The 23,989-nt window shown below is 44.6% G+C and overlaps 1 protein-coding gene across 1 annotated transcript in view; it reads left to right on the top strand.

Annotated features, from left to right (window-relative positions):
* LOC147727284 (guanine nucleotide-binding protein G(q) subunit alpha) overlaps window positions 1-23,989 on the top strand; it is a 421,615-nt gene that overhangs the window by 247,887 nt on the left and 149,739 nt on the right. The gene's annotated exons all lie outside the window — the stretch shown is intronic.

Here is a 23,989-nt window from a genome sequence, read left to right on the forward strand (position 1 = left end):
CACCCTTCGTTGTAGGGCACTTAAGAGCTGGCTGAGGGTCTCCATTGTAGATCAGGCCATGGCGAGGGGAACGTATACACTAATCAGGTTGTAGGGGGTACCCTCTATGGAGCCCTCAAGACCCACATATCTTCCGTAGGCATCCATAGTCACCTTAGAGACTCTCCTTGAGCCTCAGGAGCAACCCGCATGAAACACTGTTGTATCCCCAGCTGGCCAAAAACTGGCAATTATCGCCCTGTAGGCGAGTCTCCTGAGGCATCAGGATTGCTGGGTTGTGTTGGTGTCTAGAAACCAATTAACGTTCCATGTCATTAACAAAAGGCACCCATGGCTTGGGTATAGATAGGAGCAGAGGTGAACAAATGTAGGTTGCAGACAGCCCCATAATGATAAGACAGTAAGAAAATGCATAAAGAGGCCTCTGAAATGTGTCCTCTGCGTGTGAGACACGCGCGCTGCACCTGGAGGGACATGAAAAACAGACAACTTGAACCAAAGAGCAAAACCCATCCCCAACTAAATCTGGATTGGTGTAATAAGATGGTGTAGCAGCTAACCTATCCACAGCTCCACCTGGGGAACAAGTTCAATGAGCAATAGTATGGGATACATTGCTGCTGGTGTGCAACAAGGAGTTCTTCATTAGACACAACAGTGGAGCCTTAACCCCTCCTAGGACTTCAACACAGGTGATATACCCCTACTACTCGGTGGTTGCCCCCAGGGGCACATCCTGGCCTGTGGACCTTCAACAGCAGTTTGGCTTTTACACTCCCCCCTCCAACTTCGTAGAAGTCTCCGCATCCAATGCGGCCTGCTTCTGCTGCTGAGAAAGCTTCCGCCGTTGTATCTTCTCCATCACCCCAGACCTCGCCTTCCGGATTTGAAGATGGTAGTCGATGCTAGAGGTTTATGCAGTGTCAGGGTTGCTGCTTAGTAAACCAGGCCCAAGCCTCTTCCGGGGTGTTAAAAAACAAAAGGACTTTGAATCGCGGAGCACCCGCAGCTGTAGAAAAGTCCCATGTTGCACAACTTCTGCTTCACTTGGTCATACAATTTCCACTCTTTCTGGACACGGCAAGTGTAACTGGGAAAGATCAATATGTGCCCAGATTGGTACATCAATTGCCCCTTCACCCGTGCCCCTTTTAGGAAAATGTTCTGGTCTCCATAGTTCAGAAATTTCAGTATCATCGGGTGGGGCTCCTGGCGGAGGCTTCTGGGCTAAGTACCAATTGGCTCTTTTAATGATAAAAGATGGGGACAAGTCACCCTTGTCTAGCCTGGACTGGATACACTGTTCCAGGAATGTTTCTGGGGTTGAGCCCTTGGCTCCTCCCAGGAACCTGACAAACCATCAGGGCTCTATTTTCAGGCCCTGTTTTTGGCATCCTCTGCCTAGTCTTGTAGATACTTAGCAGATTGCGAGAGGAAGACCATCTCGGAGGCGAGGCCCCTCATTGTATCTTCCAGTTCAAATATCCTTCCTTCTGCCTCAGTCACCTGGACCACTGCCTGGTGGAGGTCCTGATGCAACAGAGGATGGTAGGTTGATTCTCATCCCCAGGCAGGCCCAGCCCAACATTAAGTGTCCTCAGGGGAGTGGCCCCACAGACCACCCTCGGCGTTGGAGGGTGGTGTAAGGGGGAAAGGGCCCCTCCCCCACGCACTTACTTCCGATCAGACAGATCTCTCAGATTCTTCAGCACCCCTCTATGCCTCCTAACTACTGTTTGAAAGGGCCCCAGTGCAGTTGTGCAACAGTCTGGCCTCCAGAAACCACGCTGCCCCCTGCCAAGGTAGGCCGCTGGCCACCCGACTCCCAGCACTGCTCCTCCTGGCACCGCTCAGGTTGCTCTCGCTGCATGGTCCACCGATGCAGGGCTGCACATGTGCTTTGAATGGTCCTGAGCGCCTCTCAGCCAGCACTGGCTGCTTCTCTCCCTGATTTGTGGAATGCCGCAGCATCAGTCCTCTGGGTGCCCACTAGGCCTATGCCTCAACCCCAGTCCTCCATCTTGTGAGAACAGCCCTCCGCTACCATAGCACAGGTTTGGCTGACACCCCGCTGTCTCTTCTTTCTCAGCCAGGGAGCTCACTGAGCCCCGCACTGACCTGATTTGGAGCACACCAGAACCCCAGCAACATTTCTCCCTGACAGCCGGGCGGGAGCTTAGGAGAGCGTGTCCACCATCTTGTTCATCCAGGCCATGCCCTCCTGCCCGAGTAATTTTAAGTTCTGTTTTATATCCCACTGCTTTGCGCTTTCTGTTTTACAGGCCTGGGGCTTGTTTTTCTGTCTCGCTTTAGTTTTTTCTTTTGTTCTCCCACTTATATCTCTAATGATGTATAATTTCCTGGATGACCCTCGAAGCTACAGGTACAGAGTTTCTAGTCACTCCTGGAGCCAGGGTTCATTTGAGCACCAGCTGAGGTTGCCGCTGTGACCCTTTTCTGGTTCTCTTGGTGACTCTTCTTACAGTCTGTGTAGACTCATGATTATCACTCATGTCAATAATATACACATGCAGCTTAATATGCAAAGTGCTAGCATTAGAGCATATGCACGAAAACTAAAATTGTAAAGTGGAACAAATTGTATATAGGATAAGGTGAAAAAGTAGCACACAATGATAACCTGGTGTCAACTCGAGACCAAGAGTGGTGCTATATGTAATGACAATACAAGTAATGTATTACTAAAAATATAGAATATAGACATTATTGTAAGCAGAGTACAGTGTGAAGATAAGCAAAAAGTATGTAGATTTTGAGCAAAGTACGTTTGTAACCAGATATGAGAATGATGTGATTATGTCAGGTTTAGTAAATTAACTTTTGACCTGATTTTGTAATGTGGACACAAGTTTCTTATCAGAAGGAAGAGCATTCTTTAGTCTGGGTGGTTGTAGTGTGCCACTTGGCATCCCGTAACACAGCATGGACAGTGGTGAAGTGAGGCATGCTTGAGGTTCTGTCCAGGACCGTTATTTTTGTGTGGCTCTCCCATCATTTTTACCTTCGGCCTGGGGCTCTGCTGTTGCAGCGAGGATTGGCAATGCCAATGTATCTGGCTTTAGAGCAGAGGTCTTCAAACTTTTGGATGCTGAGACCCCCCTGTCAACATTTTGAAGCGTAAGGACCCCCTCCTGACAAAAATTTCTAAACCTGTAGGCAGGGCTACTAGAATTATGAGGCAGGTGAGATTGTGTGGGAAGAAAATGTAAGTGATGTTATGTGATGCCGTGTATTTTTCGGATAGCATTGCTTCATTATTTTGACATTTTTTACACACAGTAACAATGAGGGAAGATTTCATCCCATCAGTACCCATTTATAACCAAAATACAGCAATTAACATCAGAAAGATTTCTAGTCAACCTTTGAGAAGGGCCTTCCACTCCGCAGGAATACGTGCTGCCAGATTAGAAGCTCACCTGGCCCTGGCCAGGAGAAGCAGAGGTCCCTTAAAAACCTGGTTGTTTTGTGCAGAGTTAAGCAGTTTACCCATGCAGTTTTCCTCTCACCCCCTCCCTTCCATCCCTCTCTCCTCACCCCGGATCCCTCTCTCACTTTGCAGGCCATTTTCTTTCACCCCTTTTTACAACATCTGAACTCTCCCCATTCAACCTCTCACTTCACCTTTAATCACCTCTTGCCATTTTGTCTTTTCACTGTCCTCATCTCGAACAGTCTCTCACATTTATCTCATGGCCTCTCTGGTCCCGTCACCTCCTGTGCCCCTTAGCACTTCTCATTCTCCATTCAAATTTTTGTCTATTTGTTTCTTACACCTCTCCAGTCCCCCCATTCAACTTTCACATCTCCCCTTTGTTCTAACAGAAGCCCTCACCTTTGGCTCACACTCACTCCTTGTGTGTCCACACTTCTCTTTGGCAATTCACATTTCTCCTCATCCCTGACCTCTTCAATCGAATTACCTCACTCCTTTGCTATCCTCTCATCCTCTCATCACTCCTCACCAAGCATATGGGTTGGACCCGTATGCTCCTCTTGGCCTGTGCCATTCTGCTTATTGTTCCCTAATTTAAGAAGGCATGAGTTGTCTGTCTCGCTGTTTTGGTGCAGGCAGCGCAGTTATGGAACTTGCACCCTCCTTTGCTTCGCTCCACCAAGAATCTATTATCCTTTAGGAAGATATAAAAACCTTTCTCTATGCTCTGTAGGTCACCCCAATTGGCTGGTTCTCCTTCTCCTTCTGTGTGTTTATCATTTGCCTACAAGCAGCAAATGATTATTAGCCCCAGAACATTTTTTGGTAACAGTAGCGCACTACAAATGTAAATAATAATAATAGCCAGAAGCAGGGGAGTCACTAGACCAGAAATTGGGAGGGGACTAACACTCCTAGCCAGGGCTGGTCCTAACACTAGTCGCACACGGTGCAACAGTCTTTTGTGGTGCCCCACCCCAGTTTCCTCCTTCTCCATGAATTTCTTTGCTGCCACTCACCAACAATGCACCTTATCTCTCTATAGCACCTTTCTGACAAACATTTCATTTTTTATAGCGCTACTCATAGTTTACTCACACTCAGTTCTGTGATCTGCATGGTACTCGTTTTTTGTAGCAGGCACATTAACCCTCTGCACACTGTGTGGGTGACAAGAGCGCCCATGTGAGTGCACGGTGAGCGATGCAACAGTGCGAGAGTAGGGTAAGAGGAGGGACTGCAGGGTGAGTGAAGTGGCGCATGAATTTGGGTGCGGATGCAAGTTCAGAATGGGACGAATGAATGAATGATTACTGATAGGCTTGTTTGAGTGAGTTGCATATTGAGCAGTGAGGGGGTCAGGTGAGTGAAGTGTCACATGAGTGCAGGATGAGTAGTGTACTCATGTGACTGAAGGGTGAGGTATAGGCTGAACAGCGCAAGTGCATTGTGAGTGCAGAGTGATCAGGGTGAGCGTGAAAGTGCAGGGCGAGAATGAGGAGCGAGTTGTCTGAATGCAGGGTGCATTCCCAGACACTTGAAGTAACTCAGCATATTATGGACGGCGGTGTAGGGTTTAAGATCTAAGTTAAACTACTGCGGCACTAATCGAGAATCGAGGGTGGAGGAAATAAATAATGTGCTGATCCTGCAACAAACTTACAGTCCTATGGTTAGGGTTGCCAGCAGATTATTGTGATGGCCCACTCGGTACAAAAATAAGCAGTCACCTAAAGATGTATTTTCAGCACTTATGTGCATACTTCGAACAGCAAATATAAATAGAAAGCACTTTTAATTGTGTTCTAGGGCTGCCTCAATGTAAATGTAAATGTAAATTGATATTTGTATAGCGCACTACTCACCTGCAAGGGTCTCAAGGCGCTTGTACGAATACCGCTGTGGAACCCATCCTGGCTTTCCCTGTGAGGCGTCCACCCCTGGGCACCCCCAAGGTGGAGGCCAGCCATCCTTAGGGTTGTGGGTGCCGTTGTGGGGGCCGTTGTGGAGATTAAGCAAGCTATTGCCCAGAGTTGCAGAGTGGCACTCCATGATTGGAATAGGCACCGAGGCGAGAATTATCAGGTCTGTGGAATTTTGAGCCCAAGACCCGCCGAGGCGGGGAATTGAACCCTGGTCCTGGGCCAGACCTCTGCATCAGGAATGATCCATGACTGAAAAAGAGAAAAAAGACAGAAAAGTCATATAGCTAATGCATACATACTTTTGTATTTAAGTCTATTTAATGTCAAGTGGAGGTCTTTCCAGACTCTTTAAACTAAACAGGCAGGCATTTTTCTTTTGGCAACCCTACTTTATATTCCTTTTCATTGAATGCATTCTCACACTACAGCAGTAATTGTAAAATACAAATGTAAGGCACGGGCACAGTGGGGGGCCAGGGGGGTACTGAAACCAGGAAAAAAACGAAGCCTCTGTAACTAGTTTACAAAGGCATGTAAATATGCAAATGGTTTTTAATGACCTGTGAAAAACTTGGGCCTGCCAGAGATGACTCCAGACACTGCCCAGTCAAGCCTCCAGCAGATCGAGTTGCACTGTAGCAGCCCGGGCTGAGACATGACGAGGGAGGAGGGGGGCTGATGCCCTTGGACCTGGGAAGAAGTGTGACTGGGAAGGCGCGACCCCCTTTGCAACGCTCCACGGCCCCCCTGGGGGTCGCGCCCCACAGTTTGAAGACCCCTGCTTTAGAGGAATGTTGTATGGTCGTGTACTATTTTCTTGCCAGTTCTTAATCTATTTTATAGTAGTTTTTTATGTGCATTTGTGATGTATTCTTGACTTTTTAAAGTTTTTTTTTTCTATAAAAGCTGGATAAAGTTTTAAATAAAAAATAATGTATGGTATTGTGAAGTATTATAGGTCAATAGTATGGGAATTAATATGTGTTTGTGTGGAAGCAAAGCTCTGTAGAATAATATTGGTGTAGGTCAAAGTTGCATCGTCAAGCCAGACCCAAAGATCCATGTAGGTTAAGGAGTGCCTTCCTCCCATCTCTGCAGCTGCCAGAGAAAGACAAACACCATAAAGTATCTAGTTATCTCAGACACTTTTACAGCATTACAATATCATGCGTGTGTCCCTGAAAGTTCAAGCTAAGCCATCCGGATAAATAAAATGATCACAACTGGTGGATGGCAAGCATGTTTTTGTGAAAGCACACTACTTCTGCCCAATCAAAACATTTACTCCTGAATCTCAACATGTCGGTGCAACCAAAGCCCCTCTCTAGTGTCACTCACATCAGTTATCTGGCTACAGCTGCTCTGTCAAGCCAGACCATAACCAGTGCAATACAAATTGCTCATGTCATGAAACTGCTCTATTTGCAAATTTGTGGGACTTTTTCATACAGGATCATGGTGCTAATTCGAGTCCCTAGTGTGAAGTATGAGTATCTGCAGGACAACACGTATTGTGAAGGATGTCAGCTTGCATAAAGGGAGTGGCTATAACCTGATGAAAGCAAAGGTGAATAACTTTGTTTGCAGATCCCTGTGGTTAACTGAAACAGCTTCTTACAGAAACCAGACTTTTCCTACTTTGGTTCCTGAAACAAAAAAGATTAAACGACGAACTGTTTGATTCACAAACTTCGTACACTTACAGAGAGAAGCAGACTGAAAGTGTCCTAGGGGCAAGTTGAGCTTACTTCACTGGGGCCCAACTTCTTAGGGGGTGGATCCACCCTATAGAAAGAGTAGGTAGACAAGTCTACCTGTATACCCCCCCGACTTGTCCCCTGCCTACATGCTTTTGTGAAATGGCCCTTAAAATCCACATACCTCTCCTTTTCAGGTGTCATTCACGGTTAGGGTGACCAGATTTTGAGAAACAAAAACCGGGACAGGTCAGACATAAAAGTAGGACTGCAGTTTTTAGTCTTACTTCTATATCTGGCCTGTCCCGTTTTTTGCATAGCCTTGTAAAAATATATGCACATATATACATATACACACATAGGCTTGTAAATGTATGTGTTTGTACACATATATATACCCAAGCTAGGTGTGTGTGTGTGTCTGTCTGTCTGTCTTTGTCGCAGGACCACTTCACCCTCAGCTACTCCTGCCCTCCTCCTTACTCTGTCACTCCTGGGAGCAGGCCGTCGTTCCCCTACTGTGCTTAAGGTGACCAACCGTCCGTAAATTTCACAGACAGTCCGTAATTTCGGCCGTCTGTCTGTTGTCCGTGAAGGATTCTTTAACGGACGCCATTTGTCCGTAATTTTAACCGGGCACCGGCCGCAACACCCTGGCGCTCACAGCTTCCACCCACCTCACTTCTTGACTCTGATGCTGTTGAGGTCGGGTGTAACAGACTTCAAGGCAGTACCAAAGCTCAGATACCCAGCAGCATTCCAGAGGCACAGCGGGATGGCAACCCTCACACCTTCAGCCCTTGATGGGCTGTTAAGAGGTGCTTGAAGGTGACTGAGAGGGAGGGGCAGCAGCTTCAGGAGCAGGGGCATCTATTCAGATGCAAACTGACCTGAATGCGTCATGTCTCTGCAATTTAGAGGGGCCTCACACATTCCCTTTCCGCCCAGGGTTCTCTTCAGAGCTTAATTACTGTCACTAAATTGTAAACAAACCTCGGTTTTTCAAACATGCAGTCTATAATGTAATAAAATAAAGAAATGGCACAATCGCACCCACACTGATTAACAAAGTATGGAGTATAGTCCGTTCTCTTGGAGTATCTCCTTTAAGTACTGTACATCACAAAGGGGGATGGCAAAACTTACATTTTGGAAAGAGAGCCTGTCTTCTCGTTGTCTTGTCCAGGAGGGGGTGAGGAGCCCTACATCACCCTGGAAGAGACCAAGATGATACTAGAATACTGCATGCCCACCCCTGTGACAACCCTGGTGGATCCTGTTCCCCCTCCTGTGATGGCTCCTGACCGCCCCCCCCCCCCCAGTGATGGCTCCTGTCCCCCAAAGTGGTAGCTGCTGTCATATCCTCCCCCCCCCCCCCCCCCCACACCCCCCTGTGATGGATCCTGTCTCTGCCCTGGGTGGCTCCGGCAGCGAGGGTGAAGTTCTTGATGGGCCTCTTCTCAAAAAGGCTCAGCTCAAAATTAATATGAAAAGGTGGGCGAGTGAGCACGTGAAGGGATGGGTGGGTGGCAGGATGAATTAGTGAAAGGGTGAATGGATGAATGAAAGATTGAAAAGATGGATAATGAGAGGATGGATGGATTGATGAGTGAGTGGAAGGATGGAAGAGAGAAAAGGTAAATAGCTGGATGTATGGGTGGATGGGTAGCTGGATGGGTAAAAGGGTGAATGGATGAGTGAAAGGATTGATGAGTGAAAAGGTGGATGATGACTGGGTGGACGGATGGATGAGTGAAATGATGGATGGATTGAATTGATAAGTGCAAGGGTGAATGGATGGACAGATGAGTGAAAGGGTGGATGTAAGGATGGAGTGAGTGAAAGGGAGGGTAGATGGACAAAGGATGAATAGATGAGTGAAGGAGTGAAAGGATAAATGGACGAGAGAAAGGATTGATGAGTGATAGGGTCAATGGATGGATTCATGAGTGGATGAGTAGATGGATGGTTGGGTGGATGGATGGAAGGAAGGATTGCTAAGTGAAAGGGTCGATGGAGAGAGAAAGGGAGGATGGATGGATGACTGAAAGGGTGGATGGGTGGAAGGATGAGTGACTGGGTGGAAGGATGAGTAAGTGAAAGGATGGCTGGATGGGTGAAAGGGTAAATGGCTGGATGGATGAGTGAGTGAATGGATGGATGGATGAGTGAATGGATGGATGGGTAGAAGAGTGGATGGATAAGTGTACAGATGGATAGGGTTAAAGGGTGGACGGATGGATAATGGATGGATGAGTGAAAGGATGAATGAAGGGATGGATGAGTGAAATGATAGATGGAAGGAAACATGATGGATAGGTTTGCAAATGGTTGAATATGTTTGGATATGGCTGGGCTTACCTATATACTATTGCGCGACCTCTGATGCGTCTGTAAAACGTATCCAATTGTCCTGAATTTGTGTCCTGAATTTTGACCCTTTGTCCTGAATTTTTACACTTGCCGTCCTGAATTTGCACCAATGCCAGTTGGTCACCCTAACTGTGCTGCCTGACCGAAACAAAAATCTTTCTGAAGATATTTCAGTCTTCAGAGGTGCCTGTGAATGGAGCGTATATCTTTACAGTGACCATTGCCCCAAAAACCGGGACATTTTCCTAAAATATAGAAAAGTGTCGGGACACCGGGACAGTCCTCTTAAAACCGGGACTGTCTGGGGAAATCCGGGACGTCTGGTCACCCTATGCATGGTGCCAATGAAACGGAGGAAAACGGGGTTGAAACGTCTTTCTAAAAATACATAATGGTCGCAGTAACCATTAAAAAGGCTTTAGGATGTGGCCTTTTCCATGTATAGTAAAATCAAGTTTTATTCGGTTCGAAGCCCTTACGTGCTCTTAATTTGGCCACCCCCCATTTCTTTTTTCCAGAGATATTACAGTTGCCCGGTACCAAGTCCGGCAAATAGACAGACCCATTGGGGAGTTTCCCAACCCAAGCCGCCTCCTCCCCCCTCCCCCTTTCCTCCCCGGCTTGTTCCTTCATGTTGTTTACAAGTACACCGCTGCACAGTGCAGCACGCAGCGCCAAGAACGCACCGAGGCCGACCTCACTGCGGTCATGGTTGTCGCTTCGTGGGCAGCAACATTCATTCCACTGTTAGCAAACTGCATAAATGTTCAAAAGGTTATACAGCAGCTGGTGCCGCCACCTAGTGGTAAAGTTCTGTAGGATATTGCTTTTATTAATTCAGTGGCTCTAGTCTAAAGGATTAATGGTGGTATTGCTTTTTATAATGCGAGCTCTATGCTTCCGGTATTAGTTTTAAAGCGCTGTACATTACATTTTTGGTGCAAAAAACGAATAACATTGGCTGTAACACTGACGCACATTATCAGCAAGCAGTAAATTACTGTTGAAGAAGGGAAAGCACGCCCATAAAGAGAAAATAAAATAAGAATGCGAGATACATTGAAGAGGAATATTTAACATTGGTTGGCGAAGGAAGTTGGGAGTATGAGACGTTAGAACACTGACTGGTTAAGATAAGACATAATTAGACGAGCTGTTGCAGGTCAGGGTAACCAAAGGCGTATAATAGACGAAACCTCACGCAATAGTAACTTTATCCCTTTAGGGTGGGTGAACCTCAAAAGTGACTAAATTAACCTGAGCTCAACCCCTTGGTAGCTTTGGCGCAGGGCAGACTGGCATAATTTAGGGCAATATGTAAAGTATTTCTGCAGTTCCAAAACGGCATTGAAGTCAAAACCCCAAACGATTAAAATCCTAAACTACATTTCAAAAATAGAGTAAATTTTAATAACCAACATGTCACAAGTGCCAAAAATCCAGTAAAGGGGAGCAGAGATATCAGTCTTTAAATTTTTAAGTGAAAATGATGCTAAAAAGTGCTGAGCACAATGATAGTTTATGACCACAGTAGGCTGGGACCTAGCTGCAGTTTAAAGATGATTGCAATGGACCCCGAGGTTGGATGCACCAAGCAGGATGGCCCAGTCAAAGTTTTACCTTCGGAATTAGTCTGCAAAACAGAAGTCAAAATCTCTCATTGGAGCAAGGCAGCAGGCTGAATTCGGTAAAGTCTCACCTAAGTTGGATAGGTATCGAGCCCGGTCCCGCTGAAGCCATTGATTTTAGTTGGAAAACCTCTGTGTGGGGAAAAGTCCAATTTCGTGCAAAGGGCCGTTGTCACATCGTTTAGAAACTTTTGGCACCTCACCTTGTCAAGATTTCTCTTGGGATGAGATCTCTGAAATGGAGCTCTAATTTCTCCAGTGGACAAGGCGCAGGCTGTATCTGACGAAGGCACCACGATGTCCGGCATCTTGTCGCCGAGGGTCTACTGAAACGGATTTGCAGAAGCTCCAGGCAGGACAAACTTGTTTCTTCAGCCCAACAAAGTAACACCTTCAACAGATCTACTTTGCTGGTTGGTCGCCGCACTTCAGAGGCTGAAAGTCAGAATTTTTCTTAGCCCTAAACTTTTCCATCGGTAAGCCTCCTTTCCCTCAGCTTTTCAGCTAAGACTCCCAGCCTTCAGCAACGGCCTTATGCACGGTTCAGTGCAGGACCAGATGAGGCTGGACAACTGGTCATCCAGGAAAAATGTGTCCTTCAGCTTGTTGTGTCTTTGGAGCCACACAGGAGGTTAGCCTTTGGAGTCCATGTCTTTCTCCTGGGTATAGAAGGGAGCAGTACCAGTCCTACAGAGCTCCTCTCTGGTACAGTAATACGTGTTCTGAGGAGTGGCACATTTATGGTTGGCACTAGCCTGTGGGTTTGGGTGAGTCCTGGCTTCTCTCTAACCAATAGGTTTAATGTTCCCAGGAGTTACCCTATCCACTTTTTCAGCAGTTCCTGTTTGCACTATTGCAAACAATTTCACAGTGCACCTTAATCCTAATCCAAGATCTGGGAGCTCTTCCTTAATTTAGCAGGGAATGAGTACCACCTTCTTTATGGTCACTCAGAACTGCTTCCCTCCCAATGGGTTTGGAGCCAGCCTGGGTGGGGGGAACAAAGGTTTATCCTTCTGTAGGTCTCACTGTATAAGTTAATGAAGTTCCTGGGTCCACCCAAACTGGGCTTCCTGCAAGGGGAGCAAACCACCTCTTTGCATCCAGGCCATTGTTTCTCTGATTGCAGCAATTTTTACACCTCCTTAAGGTAAAGCACTGGCAGACCAGCTGTCATATGTTAATGCTAATTAGTAGACTAACGGTTTAGGCAGGTAAAATGTAACTTTTGAAAAATTACTTTTTCTAAATATTTAGTTAAACATTGACTTTACCAATAAATTGGATTTTTACTAAATGTTATATATAGTATTTGAATAATTTCTGTGACTGGGTCCTGTCACAAGATCTAGATTTTACACTGCTGTAGTTAGACTACACATGTGAGGAATGAAGCCATGCTTTACAGGCCCACTCTTTGGATGGCATGATAGGTGCTACTGAGGGGGAAGGTAAATACAAAAATTAAAAAATCCAGTTTTTAATAAATGGAATTTAAAGTTTTTTCCCCCCATCTATTTTTGAATGTACTACAGTGATGGCTTACTTGTGGAAACAAAATCCTAGGAACCCTGCCTAAAATAGGCTTGGGTTTCGTCTGTGTACCGAGGTAGATCTCTGAGCAGTTCATCAAAGTTACTTGAAAGTATTGGCACCAGTAGTTGAGCCAAATAATCACAGAGGGCTTTCTCAAGTTTTAGTTGTCCGGTGTGACCATAGCGGTAAGATTCAAACATTTCAGAAGACTCATCAAAGCTCATCCTGAACAGGAGAGTGTCTCATTGAAGTTGATGTTCTTCATTGTTGTTTGCTGCAGTGGATTCCCATGCGATAAGAAGAGTAGCGCAAGGTGCAGATGATGCCAGTTAAAGAAAAAGTGCCACAGATTCTGTGCTGTGCTCTGGCCTCAGTCTAGATTCCAAGAAGGTGATTATCCTAGATGGCATTATCTTTAATTGTGAGGCAGCTCTTTTCTCAAAGATCATTGAGATTAAAGGGAGTCTTGAAATTGGATTATAATTCTGAACAGTTGCAGAATCCAGGTTCTGTTGTTCACAAGGGTTTGATAAGAGAAGCCGTAAGTCTTTGTAGTAGATCATCATTTTGAATTGAGGCGTTAGTGGGACCCGGCCAGTGCACGGACATTTCTTCGATTAGCTCCTTATCGCTATTGGGAGAGATGGTCAGCCCAGTACAAGGAGTGCTTGTCAGAGACAGCAGAAAGATCCTCTGTAGAAATTGAAGAGAATTAGTTCCATGTTTAGGTCAACTTTGAGTAAGTTTGAGATCCAGTAACTTGTGATCATGTGTCAGGAAACTGTTCCCTAATTTTTCTTCTTTTGTTGGAGTTACATAGTTTCTGTCTGAGTTTTAATAATTTAATGGAGAAGAATAAAGCAAATGTGTTGTCTTTGGAGTCCCCCAGTCTCGGCCTTCAGAAGATGTAGGTTTGTGATTTGATAAGTTAAACTTTTTTCAGTTCTATTTTTGTGCTGAGTTAATTTGTGAATTTAGACCGCTTTTGCAGAGTGTGGCTCTTTTGTAACTTTGCTCTCTCGTTAATGCATTTCAATGTCATATGCAGTTCTAGTGATTCTCCATATTAATAATCTTGTATTTTGAGTCTGAGAGTCTTCTAGAACCGTTGACAAGTTTTCCTTTTGTTTAGGGTCCACTTTGAAAGAGTGAGGAAACTATCAATGATGACTTTAGGATAAGCGCTGAAGTTCTTTAACCCCTTCGCTGCGGCGGCTATTCCGCCGCAGTGCTAAGGGGGCGGGGGGGGGCGCGGCGCGCCCATGCTGGTGACGGAACTGCTCCGTCACCAGCCGCGGTCGCGCTGTGCTCATGACGGAGCGGTTCCGTCACGGCCCCGCCCGCTCAATGGAACGCTCAGCGCAGGCGCGGAATCCGCGCCGCGCAGACGTGCCGAGTGGGCCGTGACGGAACCGCTCCGTCATCAGCACAGCGCGACCGCGGCTGATGACGGAGTGGTTCCGTCACCAGCAGGGGAGGGCTTAAATGGCCAAGTCTACAAACCGCTTTCAATTCCCTGATAATAAATAGCGGAGTTGAATTTGTAAGCTGCGGATTAAGGCTGCCTGGAGAAACACTCCAACACAAGTGAACCTTCTCACTTCTTTGAAAGGATGAGAGTTCAAGCAGTTGTCTTGGAGGGTAAAGTATCAGTAGCTTTGTTACACAGCAGCCACTCATTCAATACTTTTGTAGTCTCAAAGTAGATCAGTAGTCCTCCATCGTCAAGGCGTTACTGAACCCCATGACACCCACTATTCTCCTGTAAGGGAATTAGAAGCGGAGCATGTATTGTCTTTCCAGCTCGTCCGCAGGTTGCTTGGGTGCCATTTGAGTATAAGATATTTCTCGATAAACATTAATTTGACCTTTAGTAATGTCATAGGAGTTAGTAAAACTGGAATCACTGATTATATGGGCATAGCAAGGTAACTAGGCCTTTCCAGGTGGCCTAGGTGCATTTCCAACCTCTGAAATGTAGTAGTGAACTGAATCTTCCTCAATATGGTTGTGTCCATTAGAAGCATGTTGTGCTGTCTTGAGTCTACCTTAACCCTCACTGTGCCCTCTGTTTTCACCCAGTCCCAGACTGCACAAGAATGGATACATAAAACAGCTTGTTACCAGAAGTTCTCTAGAGGTTGAGGCTGCATGAGCTCGTCCACTGTTGAGTCGGAGCAGCTATCTCTGGCTAGGGTACCAAACGGCACATATTTTAGCGCCAGATCCACATTTCTATGTTAAGGTAATTCAGTTAAATGGGAAAATCAGAAAAAGGTGGTATTTTCTACTTTGACATATAAACTTGAAATATATAATAAGAGATAAACCACTTCAAAGTATTTTGGGGAGGTCTACAATAATTCTAAATTATCATTAATGCAAACAAAAGCAGATTTGACAGCTAGGAATGAGTATTGGTCATTTTCCATAAAATTGTATCATAAAAATGCCAGCTCTGGCTGGTCCAGGATTTCAAACCTGTACAAATGCCCAGTCTTTATTTCAGAGGATGACAGCCATACCTCTGAGGCAGAGGGAGGTCTGCCAGACCTTTCAGTTTCAACTTAAAATGATCATCTCCAAGAAGAACAGGGTAGTTTGATTTTACAAACTTACAGGTACATGCATCAAACTCTGCATTTGCGATTCCTTAATTGCGATTTTTAAGGAATCGCAATTAAGGAATTGCAAATGCCTATGCATCAAGAAATCGCTAAATAAATTGCGATTTCTTAGAATTCCTTAATTGCGATTAGCATTTTGCGAATCGCAATTAAGGAATCCCTTCCCATTCATTCCTATGGGCCTAGAGGCCCATAGGAATGAATGGGAAGACAATCTCAATTTGCGATTCGCAATTAGCTAATCGCAAATTGAGATTGCGATTTCAAGGGTGCAGGGGTGTCCAAAGGACACCCTGTTGCACCCCTGAAATCAAACAATGCACATATGTTGTGTACACACATGCCCTAAGGGCATGTGTGTGCACAACATGAAAGTTAAAAAAATGTAAAAAATTGCATTTTTCTGACATTTCGCAAAATTACCATGAGGTCCAACCTCATGGTAATTTTTTCTCTCTAATTGCGAATTCGCAATTTTTTTTAGTTTCATGCATTGCTTTTGAGGAATCGCAAATTTGCGATTCCTTAAAAGCAATCGCACTTGAAAAAATCGCTAAAATAACGATTTATTCACTTTTAAGTTGATGCATCCCAAATAGTGATTTGGGAATCGCAAACGGCCGAAATTTGCGATTCGCACCGTTTGCGATTCCCAAATCGCTTGATGCATGTGCCTAATTGTGTTTAATCCATGGATTTCATGAAAAGTGTCAGTAGTTTCAAGGAGCAGTGATTAACAAATTTAATGAAACTTGCTAAAAACCATTTGCCACTTCTACAAGTGACATGTCCTAGTTTGTTTTCATCATACAGCTACTTGACTAAGCGAATAGAGCTAGCTGTAAATAACTGTTTGACTTCTGCCTTGATCAGATAGATTACATTGCTGCAGAGAAAATGACCAATGCACTGCTGGTGCTCAGTGTTCTAAATGATAATGGTTCTCTTTTTAGAAAATGTGTAACAATCGAGGGATGCTGCACCAACTGTTGCACCACTGTACACAAGTTCAAACTGTCTTGTACTAGTTACAGTGTGTCATACTTCTTGCCACCGATCTCTCAACCTCTTATCTTTCTTCTCCTCCTCTTCCCTGCTAACATTATTCCCCTCCTTCCTTCCTCCCCGCCAGACTCCGAAGCGCAGCTGGTAGCTGCACACAGTGCATGATTGTCCTATCACAGCGTTCATCCCTGAGTCTCTACTGGAAACTTAACTCTCCGATACAGAAAAAGGAGCTGAAGTGGATTATACCAAATGTAGCAAAACTTTCAAACTTTACCCCGAGTGTGTGCTTTTTGTGATTTGGTGTAAATCTATCTGCCGTATACGAGGAATTAAGCTTTAAAGAAGGGCACGGGTTGGAAATGAAGAGGTTAATGCTCAGAAACAGTTAGGAATATCTGAATGGTTATTTCAACCGGAGTCCTGCGGTGCCAACAATTTAAAAATGCAATAGGTCCTTATGACTGAACGAGGGACTTTTCCCCTCTTGACCCATTTCAATACCAGTGCTGTTATTACAGAATATGGGACTCTGTCCCTGTGTCCTGAAAATGTTTGGGAAAAGGGAATAAAGGGGCAGTGTATGAACACACCAGCCTCAGGCTGCAGGACTGCAGGTACCACGGTACTCCTGTGAACCCAATACATCCCTCCTGCGAGGTACTTCCATGTGGAGGTGCTCTGCAAGCCTCCACCCCATGGTGCTGTGGTACCGTCCAAACTTCTATGAGGAAGCCTGCATGGTAGTGGGGTGCCATGAGGTTGACACTTGCATGGTGGGTGCAGCAAGAGGACTGTAGCACATGATGAAAAGACAAGAACAAATGAGAATGCCGGTCTGTTGCACATGGCTCTGAAGTTTGTGTAGTGGGAGTTGACCACGTGCAGGCTTTGGGCGTAAGACCTCCCTGAAGGCCCGGCCCTGTGGACAATCGCTGCTGTGCACAGCTGAAGGCCTGAGTTATGTAATATGAGGGTTCATAAGCAGGGTATGGCGGAGGTGCAAGTTATAGTTAGCTCAGAAAACTATAAGTTGTGAATTGTTTGTAAACATTCGTTTGTATCTCATTTCAACACCACACTGTAACGTCACATTAACATTATTCGGTGAATATATATTTAAAGGGTAGCTGTTAGCTGTGCTCAAATGACAGAAGTTCTTAATGATGACCTATTTTGGAATTCCTTCTCCCAATCAAGTCCACATCTGTTGCCTGATAAAATGTTGGATAAAGTGAAAGAAAAACAGCACCATGTTGCAGTGAACTGGTGTAGTGGTGCACAGAGCGACGCCTGCAGTCCCACGTCTCTGCGTCTTGTGGCTGCGGAGGGTGAATCACAGATCCATCCATAAATGTTGTTAGGGACGTTTGAGGTTTCTGAATGAACAGGCTGGTACATTGCAAATCTGCTTAATATGACTGGCTACATGTCGTGAATGACAAAGCAGAGTTATGTATGTGGAACAAGCATTGAAAAGTGACAGCTGCAGAATAATGACCTGTCAAGATGGAGGAGCCTGAAGGACATTTGCTCTGGGCAGATAAGGAACGAGATCTTCCTCGTGGAGGGTGATTGCTTTTATAGTGCTACTGTTCTTTTTATATTTCATAATGCATTACGTTTTTATTCAAATGTTGATTTAGTTTCTGGTATGAATTACAGGTTTGGTTTTATTATGAAAAAAATGCTTATGGCATAATTATCATTTTTTGAATTATTATGAAAAATCTATCCTGCTAGACTCTCTTCAAAGGGGATAAAGTAAGGCTGGTCTCTGCATCGTTTGTAATGAAATATGGACCATTCACATAAGGACAGAAGTGAGGTACAGTATTTTCACCTGCATGTTTGACGCTGTAGATGCCTTTCATTTTGTCTTTGTAGAACCAGAGTAGTGATCGTCTTTGTTTGATAATGGTTGTGATTTGATTATTTTTGGGGGAATCAGAGCTGCGCTACTGAGGAACGGTTCTATGTAACCTGCATTGGGTATGAACAGTATCACTTCCAGGGCCCTCTGTTTCTCAATAGTGTGAGCTTAGGTGGCATTTTGTTGTATCCATTCTCTCCCAGTGGGAAGAGTCCTCTGTCAAGGAGAAGAGTGCGGTGTTCTATAGATGAAATGTGTGTGCCCTGGGATTCCTGGGCCTGAATGACTGAGCCATTTACTCCATAAAGCCCAACATTTTGGGGCAAATTGTAACATTTACATTGGCAGGTTCCATTTTGCAGTCTCCAAAACGTGAATTTAGTTGGCATGAGCAAATTCGCATTTGGTAAGCATTTATGCATACATATTTTGTACACCTTAAACAGTTACATATATGCAATTGCTTAATCGTCAGAGTACTCCTGGTAAGCCGTGACTGTTTCAGTGTCCCAGGAGTAATTCTGTAGTAGTTACAACATTTCGCAGATTAGTAAAATCCTGTGCAGCTGGATATATTTCTATATTTGTACGTAAATCTGGCCCTCTGAGTGACTTTTGCGTGTAGTTACTGTCTCCAACCATTGACTTTGTCTGTTATGGATATTTGTCTCAACAGCGGAATCAAAACTTTAATGTTTCGTCAGCGAGTATTGTACTTTTATGTTTGCTTAAGCAACCCTCCCTATTTCAACCCCTTTGTATCTTTCATAATTCACTTATATTTTTCATGAACGCTTAATGGAACAGGCATTAGCAAAGCCACCAAAGAAAGTAGGCTGCCACCTAAAGGTGGTGTCAATATACTTTCAATAACGTTTTAACGTTTGGAAAAAAATGACCATTGTATACTGTTTCCTTACAATACTATGGGTGCTTCTTAGCAATCAGGTGTACTTATAACGAGTAGAAACACTGCTTAGTTTTGATGTATACAATATGAAAATATGATTTATACTGATGTGAAGAAAAAGTGTAATTGCCATTGACTTTTTGTAACCTTAAGTCAGTTAAAATACAAAAGATGGCAAAAAATACAAAAGTAGAAGGAATGGGAATAAAAAAAGCATTGACAAAATAATGCATTGCCCTCCCCAGCCATCCCATCCTCCGCCCCAACCACCTCCCTGGTCTTGTGCATATGTAATGTATTCAGTCAGTGCAGGAGCGCTGACGTGTGCTGTCCCATTGGTCCTAGGCTGTGGTGAGTGGAAGCAAAATGTGAATTGCTGTTGAGCAGGTCAATGAGTGAAGAGGGCTGACACGAAGCCCATTGTAGGTAGTTGGAAATGAAAAGTGAAATTATAAAGCGCGACAATCACCCAGGGGTATCTAGGAGCTAGCACACATGGACAAGCCGAGAATCTAGAAGATACCAGGAATATTGACTAAATAGCCAAGTTTTTAGCTTCTTCCTGAATTCCCGTAGATCTGGCTTAAGTTTTAGTTCTATCTGGAGTGAGTTCCGCAGCCTCGATGTGCATGAGATGAATCCTCTCCCACCCCAGTTATCTCCCTTAAATCTGGGGATTACAAGGTTTCCACTGACGGATGAGCGCAAGGAGCGTGCTGGGATATAGCATTGTAAATGTAAATGTATATGTATAGGCATTTATATAGCGCACTACATACCCGGAGGGTCCCAAGGCGCTTCTACCGCGGCGAAACCCTTCCTGGCTTCCCTGAGAGATGGTCCCTTAATGGGTATCTCCAGGGTGAGACCAGGCATCCCCGGCGGTCTGGTGGGGCCGTTAGTTAAGATGAGGCAAGCTAATGCCCAGAGTTGCCGAGTGTGATCACTGATCAGAGTGGGCACCGAGGCGAGAGAATTATCGAGTCCGCTGACCCTGGTCCAGAAACCTGCCGCGCTGGGAATCGAACCCTGGTCCCGGGCCGACCTCTGCTCTCGGGTCTGCCGCCTCTAACCAGTGAGCCACACTACTTGAAAATGCTGTATCAAATACTGATGGCCAATACCTTGTTGTGCCCGAAAGGCAATACAGAGTGCCTTGAACTGGATGCTTTTACCTATGGGAAGCCAGTGTAGTTTGATCAAAGCTTGAGATGTAGATTTATATATCGGGATGATTAGTAGCAACCGTGCTGCTGCATTCTGGAGTGTTTGTAACTTGTGTAGAAGGCGCTTTTGAATATTAATAAAAAAGCGCTTTGCAGTGGTCTACTTTAGATGAAATGAGAGCCGTAACTACCAATTCTGCAGGCTCACTGGACTGAAAGGCAACACTTTCCCTAGAGTTTTCAAAATGAAAAAAACAAGGAAGTGATGTGATTTATATGTCCCTCAAAAGATAGCTTGATATTGATAATTACTCCAGGGTTTTTTGCTTTAGCCCTAGGGATCGGTAGCATCCCTAGTTCCTGGGGCCACCCGTTTTACGACCAAAAAGAGGGCTTATTGCCAAACCGTCTCAGTTTTTGAGGAATTTAATTTTAGACAGTTGCTGCTCATCCACTTCCAGATATGAAGCATACAGTCGTGAAACTGAGCTGCTGTGGCTTCTGGATTGTTAGTGACAGATTCAACAATCTGCGTGTCGTTTGCATACGACACCAGAGAGAAGCCAAATGATCTGATTAGAGCTGCAAGTTTGGTAAAATAAATATTAATTCAAGTGGGGCTCAAGGATGAGCCCTGTGGGACCCCACAAGGCAAAGAGAAGGGTGGTGAGGTAAAATCATCGAGAGAAACTCTGGATGTGATCAGCCAGAAATAGGTGATAAACTTAAGTGCATTGTCTTTGATCCCAATTGTTCAAGGCGATCAATTAAAAGAGTGTGATTAACTGTATCAAATGCGGCTGAAAGATTCAAAAGGATCAGAGCTGCATTTCCTCCATTATCTATCATCTGCCTGATTTCTTTCGTAGCTGTGATCCGAGCTAGTTCGGTACTATGATGACTACGAAATCCAAACTGTGTGGAATCAAGACTGTGTTTTTCTAGAAAAGTGGTTAATTCCTGGTTGACAATTTCAAGTGGAAAATATCTTGCTTCAAATAGATTGTTAAACATGGTTGTGAGGTGTGTGGCTATCACCTCTGGGGCCAGGTGAATTATTCTGGCCAGACCAGGGTCCCGAGGTGAGCCCGATTTAATCAGCATCAGTCTCTTTTGTGTCTGATCCATCGTCCGAGACCCAAAATGGGATTGGGTACTGTTTTTATGCGTGTTCTTTGCAGGTCTGTTGTTTATATCAACAGTTTGATTACTATCTAGAAAAGACTCCTACACAGATTTAACTTTGTCTTGGAAGTGAAGTTCTAGTTTGTCACAGAATTGTTGATTAATATTGGGATTCTTTGGGTCCGGAGTATTGATAGTTTACCTGTTGTGAACAATTCTTTAGAGGAGTTCGCAGCTCCTTCTATTTTAGCCGCAAAGTATTTCTTTTTCTCAATCAGAATAATTTTTTTATAGCCTGAAGAGTGATGTTATGTCTTTGTCTTCTGGGTTATACTCAAGTCTCCATCTACGTTCAGATCTCCTATTTCCCTGCTTTTTATGTCTACGATCATCGTTAAACCAGGGTTCAGAGGGATTAGTCTTATGGCTGCAAAGGTTTTTTGCTGGAGCTGAGTTAGTGATGCGTTCAGCCATTGATGGTAGTTACGAGCAGCTATGGAGTTGAGTGAATAAGAGAGGTACTAAACTGCTCCGCATCAGTAGTGCTCCATAGGCGTTGAGTGGTACTTCCAAGTTGTGGGCATGCATTTTATTTTACCTCGGATAGTCAATTTCTCAAACATGATCGCATTATGGTCTGACCAGGTCAAGAGAAGTGAGGATGTCCAGATCAGCTGTGGGTTGTCCGTAAAGATACCATCAAGAAGATGACCAGCTTTGTGTGTGGAGCCCTGGACGATTTGCGTTAGACCTACACTGTCCATATGATCTATTAAAGCAGGTTCTTTAAATGGAAATTAAAGTCACCTAGAATAGTAAAATGTATGGTCCACTTTTAATTCTAGGAGATTACCAATGGATTGGATGAAAGCTGTTCTGGACCCAGGTGGTCGATAAATGAGAAGTCCATTAAAAGAATAGTGACTGTTAAGTTCAATTTTGAAATGTATAGATTCACAGAGTGGTCTGTTAGGAAGGATATTAAAAACTGTTTAAAAATGATCCCTAAATATGTTTGCAAGCTCTCTGCCATTTTTAGTGGGTCTTTATGTCTAAATATCCTGAACCCTGTGGGTAATGCCGATGATCGGTCTGGGTCAGATGATGAATCTGCCCACGTTTCAGTGATACAGGCCAGATTGATATTCTGACTCTCCATGAAGACCTTCTAATCTAGTGCATTCTTAACAAGTGATCTAACGTTGATAAGGGTACAACTACAACGTGTTTTAAATTGTTTTAGAGGTGCCTCTAGCAATGTAGTAGCAGTGAAAGAGATTCGATGAGAGTTAGTGAGGGAGACATCACAACCCAAGCATTTTGAACTATCATTGCAGCAATGGGGGTCCAACTGAGGACGCAGGCAAGGCTTAAATGAAGTGTTGATTGAACACTGGGTATCCCTAGAATAAGTAAGAGGTCTCTTAATTTCTGAGGCCAACCAAACAGGGGGTCTGGCGCTGAGCGCGGACGGGTGCAGACCTGCTTGCCTTTGGTGCCTAGTTTGGTCGGTAGGTAGCTATGTGTGTGTGTGTGTGTGTGTGTGTGTGTGTGTGTCTTGCGCCCCAGCCATGCACAGCTTATCACCTAGTTAGTTCTGCTAACTATAGCTGATGTATTTCAGTGTTTTTAGCTCAACATGTTAATGAGGTAGTTTACATATTCGCCTAACTGTAACATCACTTTAGCCTTTCTTTTTTAGTGAAAAAAATATATAAGTATATATATATATATATATATATATATATATATATATATATATATATATATATATATACACACATACATTTTTTATTAAATGGATAGACTAGACCCCTAAAGCTCTCTAGACCATAGCTAAAACAGTATGTGAATATAAATGTGTTTGGTAGTGAGAACAGGAATGATTAAGTAGCAAAAAGATAAGGAGAGTAAAAACCAATTGGGAGAGCGGCTACATCTGAGAGCAGAGAGGTTGGGAGCTGCTGAACTGTGAGCGGTGGATGACGAGCGAGAGGGAGGTGGCATGCTGGGTAAAAAGTGTGTACTACAAGAACTGCCATCCTGGGGCGACACAAGGCAAATATGTAAAATTGGGAGGATAGCAACTGAAAGTGCGGGAATGGCAGAAAGCAAAGGGGCACGCATATAATGTAAGATTGGCTGAGAGGGAGAGAAGGAAACTTCTGGAAGGATGAAATACCAGCATTTGTTTAGCGCACAGCTACCTCCGGAGATGTGTTCCGGTGCTGGGGGTCATCGGGAAGATGAAGCGAGCTATTGCCCAGAGTCACATGGTGCCGGGCGAACCTGTCACCGGCGATCGAACCGTGACCCCCGTGTTTTGGAGTCAGCCACCCTGGCTGGCTGCTGCATCACACCTTTTCCCAGGATGGAATGATTGAAGAGGGAAGGGGCTGCAGGCACGGTTAAGGTAAACCAGAATTGCAATAAAGCAAGCTCCAGTTTGCATTTCAGATAGCCAGTCTGTTGAATCTGGGCTCATAATTTCAGTGAAGTACAGATTCAGTTTTTGAGGTTAAGCCAGAAAAAGGAAGCTGATGCCAGTTGGGATATTCATCATGGCAGCTCTTTGTGGTGCCCAGTGTACTGTAATGAGGATGTTATCTGATAGACTACTAGCCGCAGATTCCTTAACGTAGAATTCTCCCCAGGCGTGAGACCGGA

This window comes from Lissotriton vulgaris, chromosome 3_1, assembly GCF_964263255.1.
Source record: "Lissotriton vulgaris chromosome 3_1, aLisVul1.2, whole genome shotgun sequence".
Taxonomy (NCBI): domain Eukaryota; kingdom Metazoa; phylum Chordata; class Amphibia; order Caudata; family Salamandridae; genus Lissotriton; species Lissotriton vulgaris.